This window comes from Centruroides sculpturatus, unplaced genomic scaffold (assembly GCF_000671375.1).
Source record: "Centruroides sculpturatus isolate CEXI.00-Female unplaced genomic scaffold, Cexi_2.0 scaffold338, whole genome shotgun sequence".
Taxonomy (NCBI): Eukaryota; Metazoa; Arthropoda; class Arachnida; order Scorpiones; family Buthidae; genus Centruroides; species Centruroides sculpturatus.
In genome coordinates, this window is record NW_019384628.1 from 488,158 (window position 1) to 506,725 (window position 18,568).

Below are 18,568 nucleotides of genomic sequence, written 5' to 3' on the forward strand. Positions count from 1 at the left end.
TTGTACAGGCCATCATTGTTTATTTCAAGAACAACGTCAATAACATTTCTTAGGTCGCCCCTTCCTCTGTCTACATCAAGAATCGGCAGTCACATTATCTCCCACTTTAGCTGGCGGATGCGATTTCTCAGAAGCAGATTTCATTTGTTTTTGCCTGTTTCTGAAGGTTTTCAGCAGCTGTTTGTCTTGCCTTTTGGATATCATCACAATTTTAGAAGTTTCGATATCATTACCATCACTATCATCTGAATCATTGTGATCATTTGTCTGTCTATGAGTTAAATCAGTTTCAATAAGTTTTTGGAGGTCATCTTCATCTTGAATATCGTTTGTTATTTCTGGTGGTAGTGATGTCGTTGAAAGACCAGCTCTGGGTTCAACTCCAAACATAGCTTTGTAAGGCGATTGTTTTATGCCCGAATGATAGGTCCTGTTTTTCATAAATTGTACATACCTCAAGCTTTCTGACCATTTAGTCGATTGATTACAGTCGACCCTCCTATAACACTGTTGATTATTCCGTTTTATATGAATTCCATGTTGTACGAGTCGCTTAGATTTTACAAATACGTGTGTCGGGCTGTGAACGGCTGACGTATTTGTAAAATCTAAGTGACTGGTACAACATGGAATTCATATAAAACGGAATAATCAACAGTGTTATAGGGGGTCGACTGTATCTTTTAGCCAACATTAAAATGAGAAGAATTTCACTTTGCAAAATTTATTTTAAAAACCGCTCTCTCCATTTTAACTGATCAACTTGAACACTAGACGATGGCTCATCCATAATAACAATAAGAAAACAACACAAAACTTTTAAACTAGGTACGTTCAAAAAATCAAATTAATACAGCTTCACAAATTGCACGTAGGTATACAAGTCACAACACGATAGCGCGTAATGAGTGAATTCGCATTTTTCACGGATGCTCGCCCTTTGGTGTTTAAAAATGAAACTGTTTTATCTGGGTCATTTGAATCATTCTTGTGTATTAGCAGTAAAGATGAATAACAATAGAGAAGCTTTCTGTTGCGTTCCAAATTGAAATTTCAAAGCCATACGGGAGCCCAATATAAGTTTTCGTCTATTTTCACATGGAAAACATATGATTATTCGAAAATCGCTCGGTTATATTTATGAGCTGCTCCGAATTCCGAAAGAGTGGATTAGACTTAAGAATTGGCAAAATTTTCCCCATTGTTCAGCTTTACATGAAGGAGTTATACTGTCAATTTTAAAGGATTTTTCCTTAAAGTTTCAAATGCCAATAATTTTGTGAGGGGTTTCAGAGCTGATGTTTTTTTAACACAAAGGGCACAAATATGGATACAAAAAAAAAAAAAATTAGAAACTTGTAAAATATTCCAATCAGATTTATTAAAATAATTTTGTTTATAAAATAATCTGATATTTCTTGTATTGAGTAATAATGTTACTATTAGGCTAAATTTTGTTTCAGTTAAACAATTGCTTGTGTAAAAATGAAACTACAAAAATTCTGAATTGAAATGTATTTTATAGATATAAAGGTCATGAACGAGAAGTGTAACGCTTATGAATTTGTGTTAAGGGTGTAGACAAAAACCTTGCGTCAAGCTGTATATTTCGCTACTTGTAAGCTAAATCCAAATGTCGAGAATATAGATAATCAGTAATCGGCTATTCCATGACAAGGTCTCTCGCGCTCAAGGCAGTCAGCTGTGTGAAGGAAGCAGACTGATGATTTAATTTGTTTTAAAACAAGTGTTTTTGTTACCGGCCAAACCCGATTTCGGGCCAAACGGGTTTAGCCCAGGACAATCTAGTTTAGCCTAGGCCGAACTGATTTAGAATTATTATTCAAGTATATTAATGGTTAAAATAAAAGTAAAAGGCAATCAATTAGATGAACAATATTTATTCAAACACACCTGGTCTACTTAATTGTAAAAAAACGGTATTGATTACAAGTGACCCAACACTTGTACAAAACTATAAAATAAAAATAAGCTAATCAGTACTTATCAGTTTGTATATTTTTTAAATTAAGCAATGCACTTTTAAAGGTAATTAACTTTCGAAAGTATTTTCAAAAATTCAACTCAAATAATAAAAATAATTTTTATAGTCAAACTAAAAATAAAAATGAACTTATTTTTTAATCTAACAACTAAAATTAAAAATGAACTTATTTGTGCTTCTTAGTGTAGCATATAAAATATTCAATCTTTTATTTATTTCTGCGATTATTTAATCTTTTATCTCTGCGATGGCATTTCGAATTACACAAAATCATTTTTTTACACTGGCACCTATTTGTAGCACAGTTTTTGGTACAGGTACACCTCACAAAACCTTTCCTGTCCCAACTGAATGTTTTGTAGCTGCAGTCGTTAGTGAGATTTGAACATCTTGATTAATATCACGTTCTTGTAGAAATTTTTGAGTACAAAGGTCGAATTCAGTTCTGTAATAAACAAATATTTTACTTTGACCAAATTATATAACATACTTATGCTTTTTACACCAAACAAAACGGCGTTTAACATTGCGCTTTTTTTCTTCGAAGATCGTTCTCAGGCCTTTATTATAAGTAAATATACAAAAATCCTATCTGAAAAATTCATAAAACTGNACATAATGACGTGTCCCGCTAGCAATAATTGTTCTCCTTCTATAAAATTTCTTGATTATCAGCTAAAAGCAGCATATATCATATAGTTCATATTTAAAAATTTTTTAATAAATTCTCGTTTATACGTTTTTTAAATCTTAAGAATGTTCCATTTGAAAATGCTTTAACCTGAGGAAGATCTCGTTCGTGTAGATCGAAAACGTTTGTGTTTGCAATAAAATATCCTGGAATTGTACTTCTAAGGTTCAGAGGTTTACTGTTTTTATGATATATATCAGGGGTGGCCAAGCTCCTTGATAGTCCGAGCCAGTTTTCAAAATTGAAATTTTTCGCGAGCCGCAATTAAAGGTATGCAAAAAATTCCAATTACAAAATATATCCGTAGCAAGAGTGATACAACTTGTTTCCTCCAGAGCACATGTCAACTGTTCATTGCAATGACAGTTTACAAATTCAAAATCGGTCTGGAGTCGGTCGATAACGGACGATTACGCCACTGTTTATGTTCGTTCGCGCAGTTTTCGATGAGTCATATCATTCTTAACTTGAACGGAAATGAAATTTGTTACAACGTTGCACTTAGTCTTTCATATTTGTTGTTAGTAATTTAAAAGACATTTGAAACACATACGGACGATAATAATTTTTTAAAATATAATAACACAAAAATGAAAAGGGAACTCGGGTACTGTACATTTATCGAGAGCCACAAATAATCCTTCGAAGAGCCGCATGTGGCTCGCGAGCCGCAGGTTGGCCACCCCTGATATATATCAATATATCGGACAGTAATATATGATTAATTTTCCATTACTAGTTACAAACGGCCCAGATATAGTAGCCATTTTGTAAAAATGCAGCGCGCTTTATAGTTCATGAAAAACGCGATTAGATAACGAAAGCATGATAGAAAGGAGCGAGAGGCGGGAATCCCTGCTTAATAGGTTCTAACGTGTTTATTTTATTACTTGCAAGGAATAAATCAGTTCGGCCTAGGTCAGACTAGTTAAACCTAAAGGATTTCAGGCAAAACTAGTATATCCTGACACGAGTAGGATAAACCCGTTTGACCGGTAACATTTTTAACGGGGAGTGCTTTAGTTTTCGAAACTCTTAACCCTTTAGAAGAACAAGCTGCGTTTGTTTGAATGCGCGAGGCCTTGCAGCGAAGCTTTGGTTTCTCCTCTCACTTTTGGTGAAGTTCATCACTTTCAGTATTTTAACCGGGCGAAAAGGTTTTGTACTAAATTTGAGATGCACTATAACTTTTTAATTTAAACTGTGCTGCTATCTTTCATAGGAGCCGAGAAAGGATTTGGCCTTGTAAGAAGAGGGGTCGAAATGCATAGCGATTACACCATTAAAGTCCTCTAACGATTACCTATAGTCTCGTGCACTCGTATGTAGCAGAAGCAATATATAGCTTTTGTCTACATTCTGTATGTATACAATTGGAAAATATATCAGGGAAACAATCCTTAATTTTTTAAAGAATTTTATCATTAAATAAATAAAGGTATTAATTCTTCATAGTCAGTTGAAATCACACTCAACAGAAAGAATAATTACTAAAATCATCACAACACTTTTGGCTGCTGAGACACATTTGCTTAACGTTTTCAGCCTAATGTTAGGTCATCCTGAGGTGACGTATTTTTGGAACATCGGTTACAAACTGTTCCAAAATAGAATCTAATTTGGAACCGACTGAAAACGTTGCTGTATAAGCAAGTGTGTCTCAGCAAGGCAAAGGTGTTTAGTGATTTTAGTATTAATTATTCTTGTTTTAATTACCTGTAGTAAAATGAAGATAATTGATTTTCCAAGATTGATTTTATTTGTCGTTACTGCTTCGTGAATATTAATACTTTCATTCATTCATTCATTCATTCATTTAAAGATATATAAATATTTCTAATAATATTTACTTATATGTCTGATGCGTATGTATAAGAATTCTTATAAATTAACGTCAGTGCATATTTAATATGAAATTTCACTTATATTCATAAATCTTTTGTATTTATTGATAATATTTCTTTGTGAATTTAAGGACAGATTTATAAACTCAAGCAAATTTAATACAAAAATTTGCTGTTTATTTTTATATTGTTTATAATAGTAATATTTTTTTTTCGGTTTAGATGAAGATATTTATTTTGTGTTTTAAAAATTCAGTATATTAAGGCTGATTGTGATCTCTGGTTATTCAAGCGATCTTCAGCAGATGGCGTTAAAAATTTAATGCTTTTTCTAATTAAATCATTAAATTTATAACGTCATCTGCTGGAAATCGTGTGCATAACCAAAGAGGTTACAACTAACTTAAGAGACCATTTATGATTTAAAGCTATATTAATTTAAGTTTATGATTTATCTCTTAAATTTCTGATTTATATGTTATTTTTATACAAGTTTTTAGAAACGGGATAATGTATAAAATATCAAAATATAATTTTATGCACATCTTAGTTATTGCCACTTGTACTTTATTATACGTTTTATTTTGTTAATTTACAATATTATTATTATATTATATTATACAATATTATGCCACTCTATACGCTCACGATAATCTTTAATTAATTTACAATTATATAATATTAAGATTTAAACAAAATACAGTATTTTTGGAATACATAAAATTATTTTTAAAAATACATAATGTACAGTACAGTACATATCGTAGTTTAGAGGATAAAATATCGAATTGAAAACGTTAAAAGTTTTTATCCAGTGCTCAATTTTTGAACCAAATTTTAAGATATTTCTTTTGTGAATATTCTTCAGAAAGGTAATTTGATTGAAAATTAAATGTTTAATATCCTTGATTAAATGTAAGAAGGTTAAACAGCGAATTTATAAACATCTCAATATGGCTCAAATAACTTATTTCGCAATTTAAACGAATAAGTTTAATATATATTTGTATATGTAAACTGTAATTTGTGTAAACTATATTTTTTGCATCAGAATAAATTTATTAAAAAAATGAATTACGATGTATTATATTTCATTTGATTCAGATTGAAACATAAGAATATCAATTAAATTATCTAATATAATTTTTCCCCTAATGGTATTTCGATTATCACATAACTAAGACTAGGAAAATATCTTATTTGTCAATAATTTCATGAAACGATTTCAGAAATAGAAGAAAATAACAAAGAAGTAATTAAGAAAATAATACAGTCAAACCTCTGTTTTCGAACAATTTGGTTCACGAACAAAATTTTGAACCCATATTTGCCCAGGTTGTCGAACAACCTACTCTTCAAGAGTCGGCCACAGATTACAGAGAGAGAGACTACGACCACAAATTTATTCAGTGTGTAGAAGTGTACATGTCCACCACCATAACTGTCTACGTACATGTCTACACACACCATAACTGGGCGGATAACAACAGATAATTAGTACATGTGTTTCCAGAACAAATTTGTATATATACAGACATATTATTTACAAGGTTGGTAGCACAGGGTTATACAGTCGTTCCCCCTATAAGATCATTGATTTTTCCGTTTTATCTGAATTACATGTTGTACGAGTCACTTAGATTTTACAAATATGTGAGCCGTTCACAGCCCGGCACACGTATTTGTAAAATCTAAGTGACTCGTACAACATGTAATTCAGATAAAACGGAAAAATCAATGATCTTATAGAGGGGTCGACTGGTAATACAATACTCAAAAACCATGTTAATTGACCGTCACGTAATATAAATGGCATCCAAGAATTCGTGTTTAAATAAAAATTTAAAATTTATTAATTTAATATATATATACATACACAGGAATCAGGTTGTCAATTTTCAGTTTCTTTAGTAGTGCAAGATTTTCTATAAAGCAATTGCCGAAATATAAGTCAGAGTGCAAAAATCACCAAAAAAGCTATATTTTTTCTTTTTCTTATCCAGCAATGCAGACGCTCACAGAGAAACTACCGGGTCTAGAAAGCTCAAATGTCAAACTTAGGCCTTTCTCGTTATTAGTGAGGTGCTGGCAAAACTTCTGGGTCGATAGGCAGAGGCGGCGTAAGGCGTGGGCGACTTGGGCCACCGCCTACGGCCTCACTGTCCGAGGGGCCTCGCGCTTCGAAGGTTTATGCATCAACGAAAAAATTTTACTCATCATAAAACGATAAATATATTGACATACCAAATTTGTTTTTATTTAGTCTAGCAACATTTGCTGGCGTTGGGTTGCTATCGCGGGGAATCCTTGCCAGCCAGAGCTGGGGATTTCCCATTGTGTTTGTTTACGTTACTTTCACGATTCTCAAAGGCTAGAAAGCCAATCAAAGTATCGCAGTAAAGTATCCCGTAAATAGTGGAGTTAGAACTCGAATATTAAATATTAATCCCAGGGCATTTTTTACACTTTGCGGTTGTCATAGCTGGAATCTGCTGTTGATAGACGCAGCTAATTCTTCTGTGGCAGCAAAAACATTTTTTTGGTTTTATTCTGAAAATTTATTTGCTATTTTGAAGTTCCTGCAAATGCCGGGAATTAATCAAAGGCAAATTAAAGCTTACTATGAAGCCTTTATCAGACACAAGGTGAGAAAGCAGAATCGAGGCAGTGAAGGCCGTATTATTGCAATTTGATGTTGAATGCATCGAAAAGCTTAAAAAATCAAACGGAACAATCAGACACACTGTGATTGTGATTCGGCTTTAAACGAAATGCTCAGTTTAGAATTTATCATATCATTACATGTATGGTATGAGATATTATTGTGTGTTAATATCATAAGCAAATTATGGCAATCTTTACAAGTCCTTTTAAGCCAGGGGTGGGCAAGCAAGAGTTCAGTGGGAGCCGAAATGTAGGTTTTGCAAAATGCATGGGAGCCGCAGTTCTGTACTTTTTAATTCTGTACCGCGATTTCATATAATATAAATATAATATAAAACAAATATTGAATACTTTTAATAAAAATATTTTCACAATTTTGTGAAAATAAAATTGTAACAATAATAATTGAAAGCAGAAATTAACACTTTCAGCAAGAGCCGCATTTGCTCATGGTGGATTTAAGCAATGCTCTTAAACATTTACGTATATTTTGTGACTGGATCAAAAAAATATCGACAAACTGGATTCGAAAAATGCTTGTCTGACGCTCGTCAATTTATTGAGAATAGCAGTTATGGACTGCCAAAAGACTTTAAAAACGAAAGAGTAGCCGAAAAGAAAAGGATGTTCGATTATGAAGGCAGCGATCAACCTATACAGTCTCCCAAAAGCAGATATGAAAGAGATTTTTTTAACACCACGATTGATTCTATAATAAGCAATATGATTCGGGATTTATGTCTTTAAATCAACATTTTGAAAATTTTGGTTTTCTCTATGATCTAAGCAAGTTAAAAAATATTCCAAAAGAGCTGTGAGATAGCAGAAATTCCTATATCAGACCAATAGTCTTTAATATTAACATTTCGCGAATTACGCAACAATTGTTGTTCTTAGCTACCTGAGAATGTCTCCCGTTACATTTTCTCGAAAGCAACATGACGCTTTCTCGTGAACTATTAACCTCTGCACCACCGAAATCGTCCGTGAATATCACCAGAGACGGCCGAAAAGAGTTAGTCGCCGTTTTAGTCCTCGGAGAGGAAGGAAGTCGTCGTCCATCTAATCATCGTCCATTTAATCGTCACCCAATTAATCGCCCATAAGATAACCTTTTTTTTTTGTGTGTGTGTGTGTGTGTGTTAGTGCACGATCGCCTGGATAACTAAAAAAGGACCTTTGGACTAGATATTCCACCCCTGGATACATCCTGAAAAAACCCATAAGAAGATCTTGTTCTTCGATTCAACAAGACCCGACTGGGATATCTATTACCAAAGGTATTTATCACCCTGCGAATCGTATGTGAACTCTCTCTCTCCGCGACAATACTTTATCCAATTTATTTTTAAATTAGCAGACCCCGCCACGCCTTGTTGTGGCTCAAAATGTATCTATTATAAATGTATAACACTTCCCCCGTGGGGGAAAATTTTTCGAAAAATATTTTCTTAGTGTACATTCTCTTGACGTACCCTATTAAAACGCAATCAAAAACGCAAAAACCCGCATCTAAAATAGTATAATAGAAGCCAAGTTTTTCACAGTAAGCCTTAATCCTGTCCCTCTCCCCCGCGGAGGGAATATCGAAAAATCCCTTCTTTGTGTACATTGTTGACGTACTCTATTAAAACGCAATCAAAAACGCAAAAAACCGCATCTAAAATAGTATAAATAGAAGCAGAGTTCTTTATGGTAAGGCTTACCGTAAAGAACTGTCCATCTCCCATGTTTAACGGAATAATATACAGCCTATGTCCACCCTGAAGTTCCATTCTAAATATTGGTGAAAGAATTTTTGAAATCGGATGAGTAGTTTCGGAGATTACCTGCTGCATACAAACTAACATACATACAAACATTACCTCTTTATAATACAGTAGAGCGTCGTTTATCCGAATCAATTCGGGACTGGGGTGGTTCGGATAACTTATTTTTCGGATAACGAATCATATACGAAAAAATATATTAATTTATCCCATGTTGAAATTTCTCTCCGTTGCGTGTCGCTTCGCGTTGAATTTTCGTCGATGTTAAGCCTAACGAAGACTATTGTATCGTTAAAAATTATTTTTTTATTTTGTACGAACAAAATAAATATATTGAAAAATATAAAAACAATAAAAAATTATACTTCAGATGTTAATTTAGTATAAAAAACGTAAAATATTTGAGTAGCCCGAGAAATAGCAGAAGATTGCAGCGCCACAGCACTAGCGAAAATTTAAATTTGCCGACGAATGCTTTCGGATAACGGACGTTTCGGATAACCAGCTTTCGGATAAACGACGCTCTACTGTATTAGAATAGATAAACCCTTGTTAATTGTTAAGTGTATCTGAGTCACTTCCACATGTTGTCTCTCGATCTAACATTAAGAATCCGTCTGTCCACGTATGGGACCACTCGCGCGACGGTGTGACGTCATCGCCGTCTCGGCTTCCGTGTTCCGTTAAACACAGTGGTATCAATCCTGACAGGGCACCTCCTTGGTGCCCTGTCAGGATTGATACCACTGTGTTTAACGGAAAGGTCACAGAGCAAATATTAAAAAACTGTCAAGATTTACACTCAGTCTTGCGAGTGAGTGAGAGCAGTGACTTACAACCGTACGAATTATATGGAGAATTACAAACGATCCCAAATTTACCCAACTTCATTAAAGATGTGAAACAGCTGCTCCAATACATAACAGAAATAACTTGAAAGAAATTTACCCAAATATTTACATTGACGTTCGAATTTTGTTAACAATAATGGTAAGTACTGCCTACGCTGAAAGGATCTTTTCAATATTAAAACTAATAAAAATAATTATTTAAGAAATACAGTGGGTCAGAAAAGACTTTTAGCTTTCGCAGTTTTATCTATTGAAGCATATATAGCAGGCATGGCCAACATACAGCCTGCGGGCCAGATGTGGCCCGTGTAATGGATTTATGTGGCCCGCGATTAATCATTCAATATTAGCTACTCAAGTAAGAATAACGCCTAAAAAAACAAGATCAACAACTCGCTGTCCGGTTAGAGTTAACCCTCCATTACAAATCTCTTAAGTACGGCGTAGAACGTTATAAAGCATGATAATGTGAAAAATGTATCTGTAATCTCTATGTGCAATTTAGTCTCTACAGGGTGATACCACAATGAGATCTCGCACCACCTCAAAATCTTCCTAGGGCAGCCTCTGGTTCGACCCGTGAAAAAAGTTTTCTTTCCAATTCGGCCGGGGGCAAAAACTGTTGGCCACCCCTGATATATAGCATCTAAGCTGAATTACAATACAATTATTAAGGAGTTCAGTAAGGCTAAAAGCAGAAAATTTCTTTCTTTAATTTTTTTAAATATTAGTTAAAGAATATAGTTTGCATTTTTAGGAATAAAAATTTGACAGTTTCAACTGTTTTTTATTTTATAAAATCCGTCTTCTTGCGCCACCAGAGGGCCTCGCGAAATGTACCTTGTCCACGTCAAATTTAGGTCTTGCCCCGCCGCTGTCGATAGGTCGAAGTCTTATGTCTTGATGTAATACAATTGAAGGACTCCTTTGAAGAAGGTGCTAACTCTTTCTATATTTTGAGATAATTCGATTCGTAAGTTTGTTTAATCTTAAAATCGGAAATGCATGTTTATGATTTTGTTTTCCATTCCGTGTTATTAGCACACTTTTTGGCTACTAGTAACCGAAAATCTAACGCTACAAACTATCACTGTCTTCGGTAATAACAAGAATGTGAAACACACTACCAGATGATTGTGTGATAGTACTATATAACTGTAAAGAGTACTATTGGAATTGGCCTTGTGTTATGATAGCCCTCAGGTCAGTGATTGTAAGGCATTGTGATTATTTCATAACTGCACGTGATATTATTCAAAACTATTTATTATTTTTAATGGAGTGTACATAAGAATAGCAATTAAATTACCTAATATAATTTTTCCCCTAATGGTATTTCGATTATCACATTTCTAAAACTAGGAAAATATCTTATTTGTCAATAATTTCATGAAACGATTTCAGAAAGAAGTAATTAAGAAAATAGTAACAGTGAAACGAACAGACTGACATTTACAATACGAATTTTGAACAAACTCGTGAATAAGAATCACTAGTTTTTGATATCAAAAGTAAATAAAACTTATTATTTTTTAACAAATGACATTGTCAATTTCTTCATCAACGTCAACATTTAGTACTTCAGCCTGCCGGGAGTACTGAATAGAAATAATATGCATGTTATGTTTTTCGTTAGGGTAATGCATCAAAGAAACGAGATTCCACATTACTGTTAATATAATCTTCGAAACACTAGCCTCTTTTAACACTTTTGGGAGAAATATGTCCATCTTTCAGTTGTATTTGTAAATTTTCACTTCTGTTGCAACTGTTTGCAATTAATGTAGGGACAAAAACATCACCTTGCAAATTTGGACATTTCTTCCATTCAGTGTCTCAGAAAATGCACGGCGGGATTGCCTTTCTTAAACATAACTGCAAAAATATGATTAACAAAAAATATTTTAGTAATAAGTCAGTGCAGACAAATTACGAACACATGAAGAAATAGTCACCATCGCTTCTGCTTAAGTTTTATGTATTTCGTTAGGTAAATTTGCTTCTGGTGATTAGTCTCCCCTAAACCAGAACTTGTGAAATATTTCCTCATCTTGTTCTCCTATAAAAGACCAGCATTTTCGTGGCCAATTGCATAACTTTCTGATAGTCTTTGCAGGATAAGTCTTTTTAGTGAATGTTGAATATGTCCTTCCAGCATTTCTTCTCCTTTTGGCTTTCACGCTTTTCCAATTCTCTACGTTTTGTTTTCTTTACTTTGTTGGATTCTGCTTTTGGGGCATTTTCATGACTTCTGGCCTCATTTACAGAAAACTGTAAAATGGAATAATTTTCGTAAAAATTTCAAGAAAGTGCTAGTCCAAATATAATTTAGCTTCATAGTTCATAAAGACTTAACATTTCTCTTGTATATTCAATGCAACATTATGAATTTTGGTGTGAATAAAATTACGGAAGTTTTAACAATCAACTTCGAATACAACAAAATTGAAAAATTGATCAGTTAAGAAAATTTTCTTATCCAGTGTTCCGTAAACCTACCTGAGTATTCCACGAAAGAAAAGATTTTTAAAGTTTTTTTTTTTCATATTTATTCCCATTGCTATTCGGAGAAAATTTCATGTTTCTATTTTATTCAATATATTAAAGTTTATTAGTTTATTGCTTCATCGTTTTCTGAGAATAGTAACATGGAATTGCTTATCAATTTTGAATGTATTGATGCTAGTGCTTCGTGTAATCAAAAGTATATGCAGAGCCGGCCCTATCATAGGGCGAACGGAGCAGCCGCTCCAGGCGCAACGTTTTGGGGGCGCCTCTGTGTTAAAGAAAATTAAAGGGTATAAATTAGGGGCACCAAGGGGGCGCCATAGTAGGATCTCGCTCCATCCTAAAACTTGCCTCGGGCCGGCACTGAGTACATGAATGGTGTTTCGCGGCCTCAGAAAGGTTGAGAACCACTGAATTAGATATGCACCGAAGTAGGAAGAAATTTAGTGACAAACAACATGCTAACCAATAAGATAACAGGGTAATATTCAGGGGCGCCGCTAGCTGTTTGAACGCCCGTGTGCAATACCGATTATGCCGCCCCCTGTTTAACTACGATTACCTATGCTGAGCTTGCCAGAAAGGCTCTTTGCCGCCCCCTGCACGCCTTGCACGCCCGCTTACGGCGGCCCTGGTAATATTAAAACTGCACATTCTTACCTCATCGTGCTGCTATCTGACTTATCTTCGGCCCAATCAGAATAAGCTAAGCTATCGTCGTCACTAATATTACTCTCGTTATTGTCAAAGAAAAAGACGAATTTGTGTTCCACTATGTCGAATGATATTACTTGAGGCGGCCATCGTGGCTGAGGGTTTGCACTATCTATGAGAACACTTTCGCAACAGGTTTCGCAAGTGCATCGTACGTTTCAGCCCAATATGGAGATACATTCAAAAAATCGCAATGCCCAAACAAAGGTTTGAGGCTTAGCACTTTTTGTGTTCAAAAACATGAAATTTCGAAACAATGAGGGTTGGCACCTTATTTCAGGGAGGCCTTCAATTATTAAACAAAAAACGACTTATCCAAACAAAAACATCGATGCAAAAAATTGCGCCAAGTAAAAATTTATGACACTTTACACCAATGTTGTCCAACCGAAAATATTTAATATTTACTGGGCAAAAACCAAAAATAAAAATACACTGTGGGCCGCACATATTTATTTATAACAAAACATGCAAAATACTGTACAATTGTATATGTATTTTAATGTAAAACTTGCTTTTCAATTTTTTCACTTAATTTTTTAATATGAACTGGTATTTTTGATGATGTACAACAGTTGGTTTTTTAAGTTTTCATTGGTCAATCTATTACGACTTTTACATTTAACAATCTTCAATTTTGAGAAAAAAGATTCACAAAGTTAGGTGATTCCCATTGCAGCTGTAATGCTCATCGCCAGTTTTTTAGATTAGGGAATTTATCATTACAGACGTATTTTGTATAAAACTGTCATTGGCTTCAAACATATATTTCAATTCAGAAAATTACAAAAATGACTGGAGATCTATTAATTAAATCTATATACAAATTTGTAATAAGCAGTTTCAAGGTGAAAACAAATTGATCACAGTCTGTGATCAATTTGTTTTCACCTTGAAACTGCTTATTAAGTTCGTTTAATTTCATTGTGATATTTGTAAGGAAACATAAATTCAATATCCACTCTAGATCATATAATTCAGGAACATTCTAGTCATTTTCATTTATAAAAATTTGAATTTCTTCTCTCAAATTCTGAAATTTCTTTAGTCATTTTCCACGACTTAACCACCGAATTTTCGCGTATAAAAGCAAATCACTGTACTTAGATTCCAATTAGCCCCCACCAGTGGGCGAGTGGTCTCCGTTGCCGCTCATCGTAGTGGTGACCAGACCCTAAAGACTGGGAGGTTCGTCGTGGGTTCGCGCCACGGTCGGACAGGCTGGCTGCTTGGAGTTTTCCGGGTTTTCTCCTTGCCTATAACGACTGAATAGGAGGCCAGTTCCCCATAAAAGTCCTCCCGGAAGGCATTTATTTCCCGCGCGTACGTATGGCTGTTCGATACAGCCGGCTAATCGGTCGCCTAGCGATCATACACATACAAGTCTACTCGGAGAAAGAGCCTACAGTGAGCTGAAATCTCCATATAAACACCATCAAAGAAGATAGATAGATAGATAGATTCCAATTCTTGAAGATAATCTTGAAACTGACTCGTTCATATTAAATACTTGCGCGCACAAATTTTCATGGTGCAAAAAACAATGACAAATGAAAAGCTCCAAAGACATTAAAATTTTTCCATGCTTAAAAATTAATTTAACAGCTTCAATATTTTTTCCGATCATTGAAGCAGCGTCATCTGTAGTGATCCCAATTACATTTGCTAATTTCAATCCATGGCCATGCAAGATTTAATGACAGTTTCATATATATTTTTTCCGGTAATTGTGTCTTTTATACTCATAACATCGAGAAATTCTTTCGTCTCATTCATATCACTATCCACACCTCGAATAAAAATAGCAAGTTCAGCCATATTCTTAATATCTGTTGTTTCATCCAAAGCCAGTGAGAAATACAGAAACTTAGAAACCATGTTCAGAGTTGAACAAATTTCATTTGAAACGTTATCAGTTCTTCGCGCTACAGTTTGATGTCAGGCTGATTTGACTGAAAATCTTGACTTCCTCTAAAACAATTTCTTCGGCTGAAGCGATAATGCATTATTTGGTGTATTCATCATCCGAAAACGGTTTCAATTTTTTCTCAATAATTTGTGATATTCTCATGCTGGCATTAACGATGGCGTTTGATTGAACTGTCTGTTTATGAAATACGTTTTGTTTTGCAGTCAGACTTGTTTTAAGTATTTGTAATTTCATTTTTCGTTCGTCGCTAGTATATTTTTTAAATGGTCGTGTTTTAGTTCATAATGTCTTTTCAAATTGTATGATTTTAAAATGAAATTAAAATTTTAAATTGAAGTAGAGTCACGATAAATTAAACATATAGCTTTGTCTTTCATTTGAACAAAAAATTTCACTCAATCACATAAAATTACTCATAGTTTATTTGGTTCAGTTAAATTAAACTTGGACGATGCCTTCTGGGGGGTCTTTTTAGAGTATCTGGTTTTCCTATTCAGTCATTACAGACGTGGAGGAAACCCGGAAAACTCCACCTGATCAGCCCGTCCTGGCGAGGAGCGAACCCACGACCGAATTCCCAGTGTTCAGGGAACGGAACCGCTTGGTCACTGGTGGGCCTTATTTGGTTCAGTTTGTATTGGGTAACGTTTCACATACATAATAATACAACAAGAAAAGATATTATTGTGCAGTATTTAATTACATATTATATAATAGTCTATTATTTAAAATCTTACCGTTACTGTAAATGAAGAGTGGAGAAAACTGATTACAATGCAAGCAACCTCATTCAAAATTGAAAAAATCAAAATTACAAACTTGTTTGTTAAATTCATATCAATAAAGGGCAATTGATAGCAACAAAGACATGTCACGAACAATATGTGAAAGTATAATATTACATTAATACGTTCATAGATATTGTTCAGATGCTCAATGTATGCCCAATAAATCGAATGTTGAACACTATGTTGAACCCATGGACACAAGTAATAATGAACAGATATATTATTACATACTGAATTAATGACTATTATGATAGAACTGTTAACCACATACAAATACGTAGTTAAAAGCTTCTATTTCAGGCTGTGATCTTAGATAATATTATACGCTAGTCTTGGGTTTTATCGATTTATTTGATCAATAAATCTATTAGCTACCAAATATTAAAACACGTCAGAAATAATTTTCCAATATTTGAATGTTTGAAATTACAATGGATCATTGAAAGCGGAACTGTATGATACCAGAAATAAGCGTAATTTTAAGGAAAACAGCTTTGAAGAAGCTTTGAAACTATCGACGTCAGTGTTTTACATAAGCTTTATTTAAATTCCTTTCTACGATTACAATGAGTGAAAACGATTTACATAGTAATCTTTGTATGAGGTGATAAACAAGATATTAAAAGGCATGTGAAATAAATTTATATTTGAAAGACGATTTAATCTAAAATGAACAAAACGTTCAAAATTAGGCAGAACGGTCCCAAACTTTAATAAACTATCCCGATTTTTAAACTGTTTGTAAAATGTCCGTCTTTTGAAGTATTTCACAATAAAATCAAAAATAATTAATTTTTGTCACAGAAATCGCAAGTGAAATGTGAATTGCTTGTTGTTACACCGGAAAAATCGTAGTGTCTAATTATGTGAATGATTAATTATGTCAATTAAAAGAATTGACGGTTAAAACAAACAAAGCTACATTCGACGTCATAATTATTCATTGTCACCGTTGCTTAGATTATTTTGGGCGCGTTGCCTGGAAAAGTCGCTTTAAAACAACTGGTAAGAGTGCCAATGACGTGGTCCTTTTTAAATGAAACGGGCAAAGTTATTGGTTTGCTTATCTAGTTGTATTAATGGTATTAATTTACCAGATATTAATGCCGCTTTGCCATGTGACCTTTCGCGAGATACCTCGTGAAGGATCACATGGAACCATAATGGCGAAGGGCAAAGCCATTATGGTTCCATTAACTGTTTGCTCGTACAAAGAGTCAACAAGTTTGGGGTGTGGCAAATCCCTTATTTAGAGTTATCTTACCAAATACGAGAAAAGTTTTGATAAAAAAAATGTATGATAAAAAAATTTTATTCAAAATTTCATTAGCCTACTAAGCTATTATGTTCTATTTTATATACAACAGAGGAAAAGTATGACGATCGGTAAAAAAGTGATCCCCAAGATTAATATTTTTATATTTTTATACTCAGGGCATCTTGAAACGTCGAGAATCGCAAAAAAATCGGGATTTTTTTCTGTTTGTACGGATGATTGTGCGTGTGGAGGGCACGATTTTGATCTCCTCTTTGAACTGAATAAAAACTTGATGATAAGAATTGCCAAGTGCCTGAAAATAAATACGATAATTATTTGTGTTTGAATTACTACTAAAAAAAATGTGTTGAAATTTTATTCAAAATTTCATTAGCCTACTAAGCTATTGTGTTCTATTTTATATACAACAGAGGAAAAGTATGACGATCGGTAAAAAAGTGATCCCCAAGATCAATATTTTTATATTTTTATACTCAGGGCATCTTGAAACGTCGAGAATCGCAAAAAAATCGGGATTTTTTTCTGTTTGTACGGATGATTGTGCGTGTGGAGGGCACGATTTTGATCTCCTCTTTGAACTGAATAAAAACTTGATGATAAGAATTGCCAAGTGCCTGAAAATAAATACGATAATTATTTGTGTTTGAATTACTACTAAAAAAAATGTGTTGAAATTTTATTCAAAATTTCATTAGCCTACTAAGCTATTGTGTTCTATTTTATATACAACAGAGGAAAAGTATGACGATCGGTAAAAAAGTGATCCCCAAGATCAATATTTTTATATTTTTATACTCAGGGCATCTTGAAACGTCGAGAATCGCAAAAAAATCGGGATTTTTTTCTGTTTGTACGGATGATTGTGCGTGTGGAGGGCACGATTTTGATCCCCTCTTTGAACTGAATAAAAACTTGATGATAAGAATTGCCAAGTGCCTGAAAATAAATACGATAATTATTTGTGTTTGAATTACTACTAAAAAAAATGTGTTGAAATTTTATTCAAAATTTCATTAGCCTACTAAGCTATTGTGTTCTATTTTATATACAACAGAGGAAAAGTATGACGATCGGTAAAAAAGTGATCCCCAAGATCAATATTTTTATATTTTTATACTCAGGGCATCTTGAAACGTCGAGAATCGCAAAAAAATCGGGATTTTTTTCTGTTTGTACGGATGATTGTGCGTGTGGAGGGCACGATTTTGATCCCCTCTTTGAACTGAATAAAAACTTGATGATAAGAATTGCCAAGTGCCTGAAAATAAATACGATAATTATTTGTGTTTGAATTACTACTAAAAAAAATGTGTTGAAATTTTATTCAAAATTTCATTAGCCTACTAAGCTATTGTGTTCTATTTTATATACAACAGAGGAAAAGTATGACGATCGGTAAAAAAGTGATCCCCAAGATCAATATTTTTATATTTTTATACTCAGGGCATCTTGAAACGTCGAGAATCGCAAAAAAATCGGGATTTTTTTCTGTTTGTACGGATGATTGTGCGTGTGGAGGGCACGA

At 33.8% G+C, this 18,568-nt stretch overlaps 1 long non-coding RNA gene across 1 annotated transcript in view; it reads left to right on the plus strand.

Annotated features, from left to right (window-relative positions):
- Positions 1–10,722: 10,722 nt before the first annotated feature.
- The window catches only part of LOC111625671, a 17,818-nt gene continuing 9,972 nt past the window's right edge, over positions 10,723–18,568 (plus strand). The window contains exon 1 of the long non-coding RNA XR_002756762.1: positions 10,723–10,797. This is a non-coding gene — a long non-coding RNA (uncharacterized LOC111625671). The remainder of the gene's footprint in view (positions 10,798–18,568) is intronic.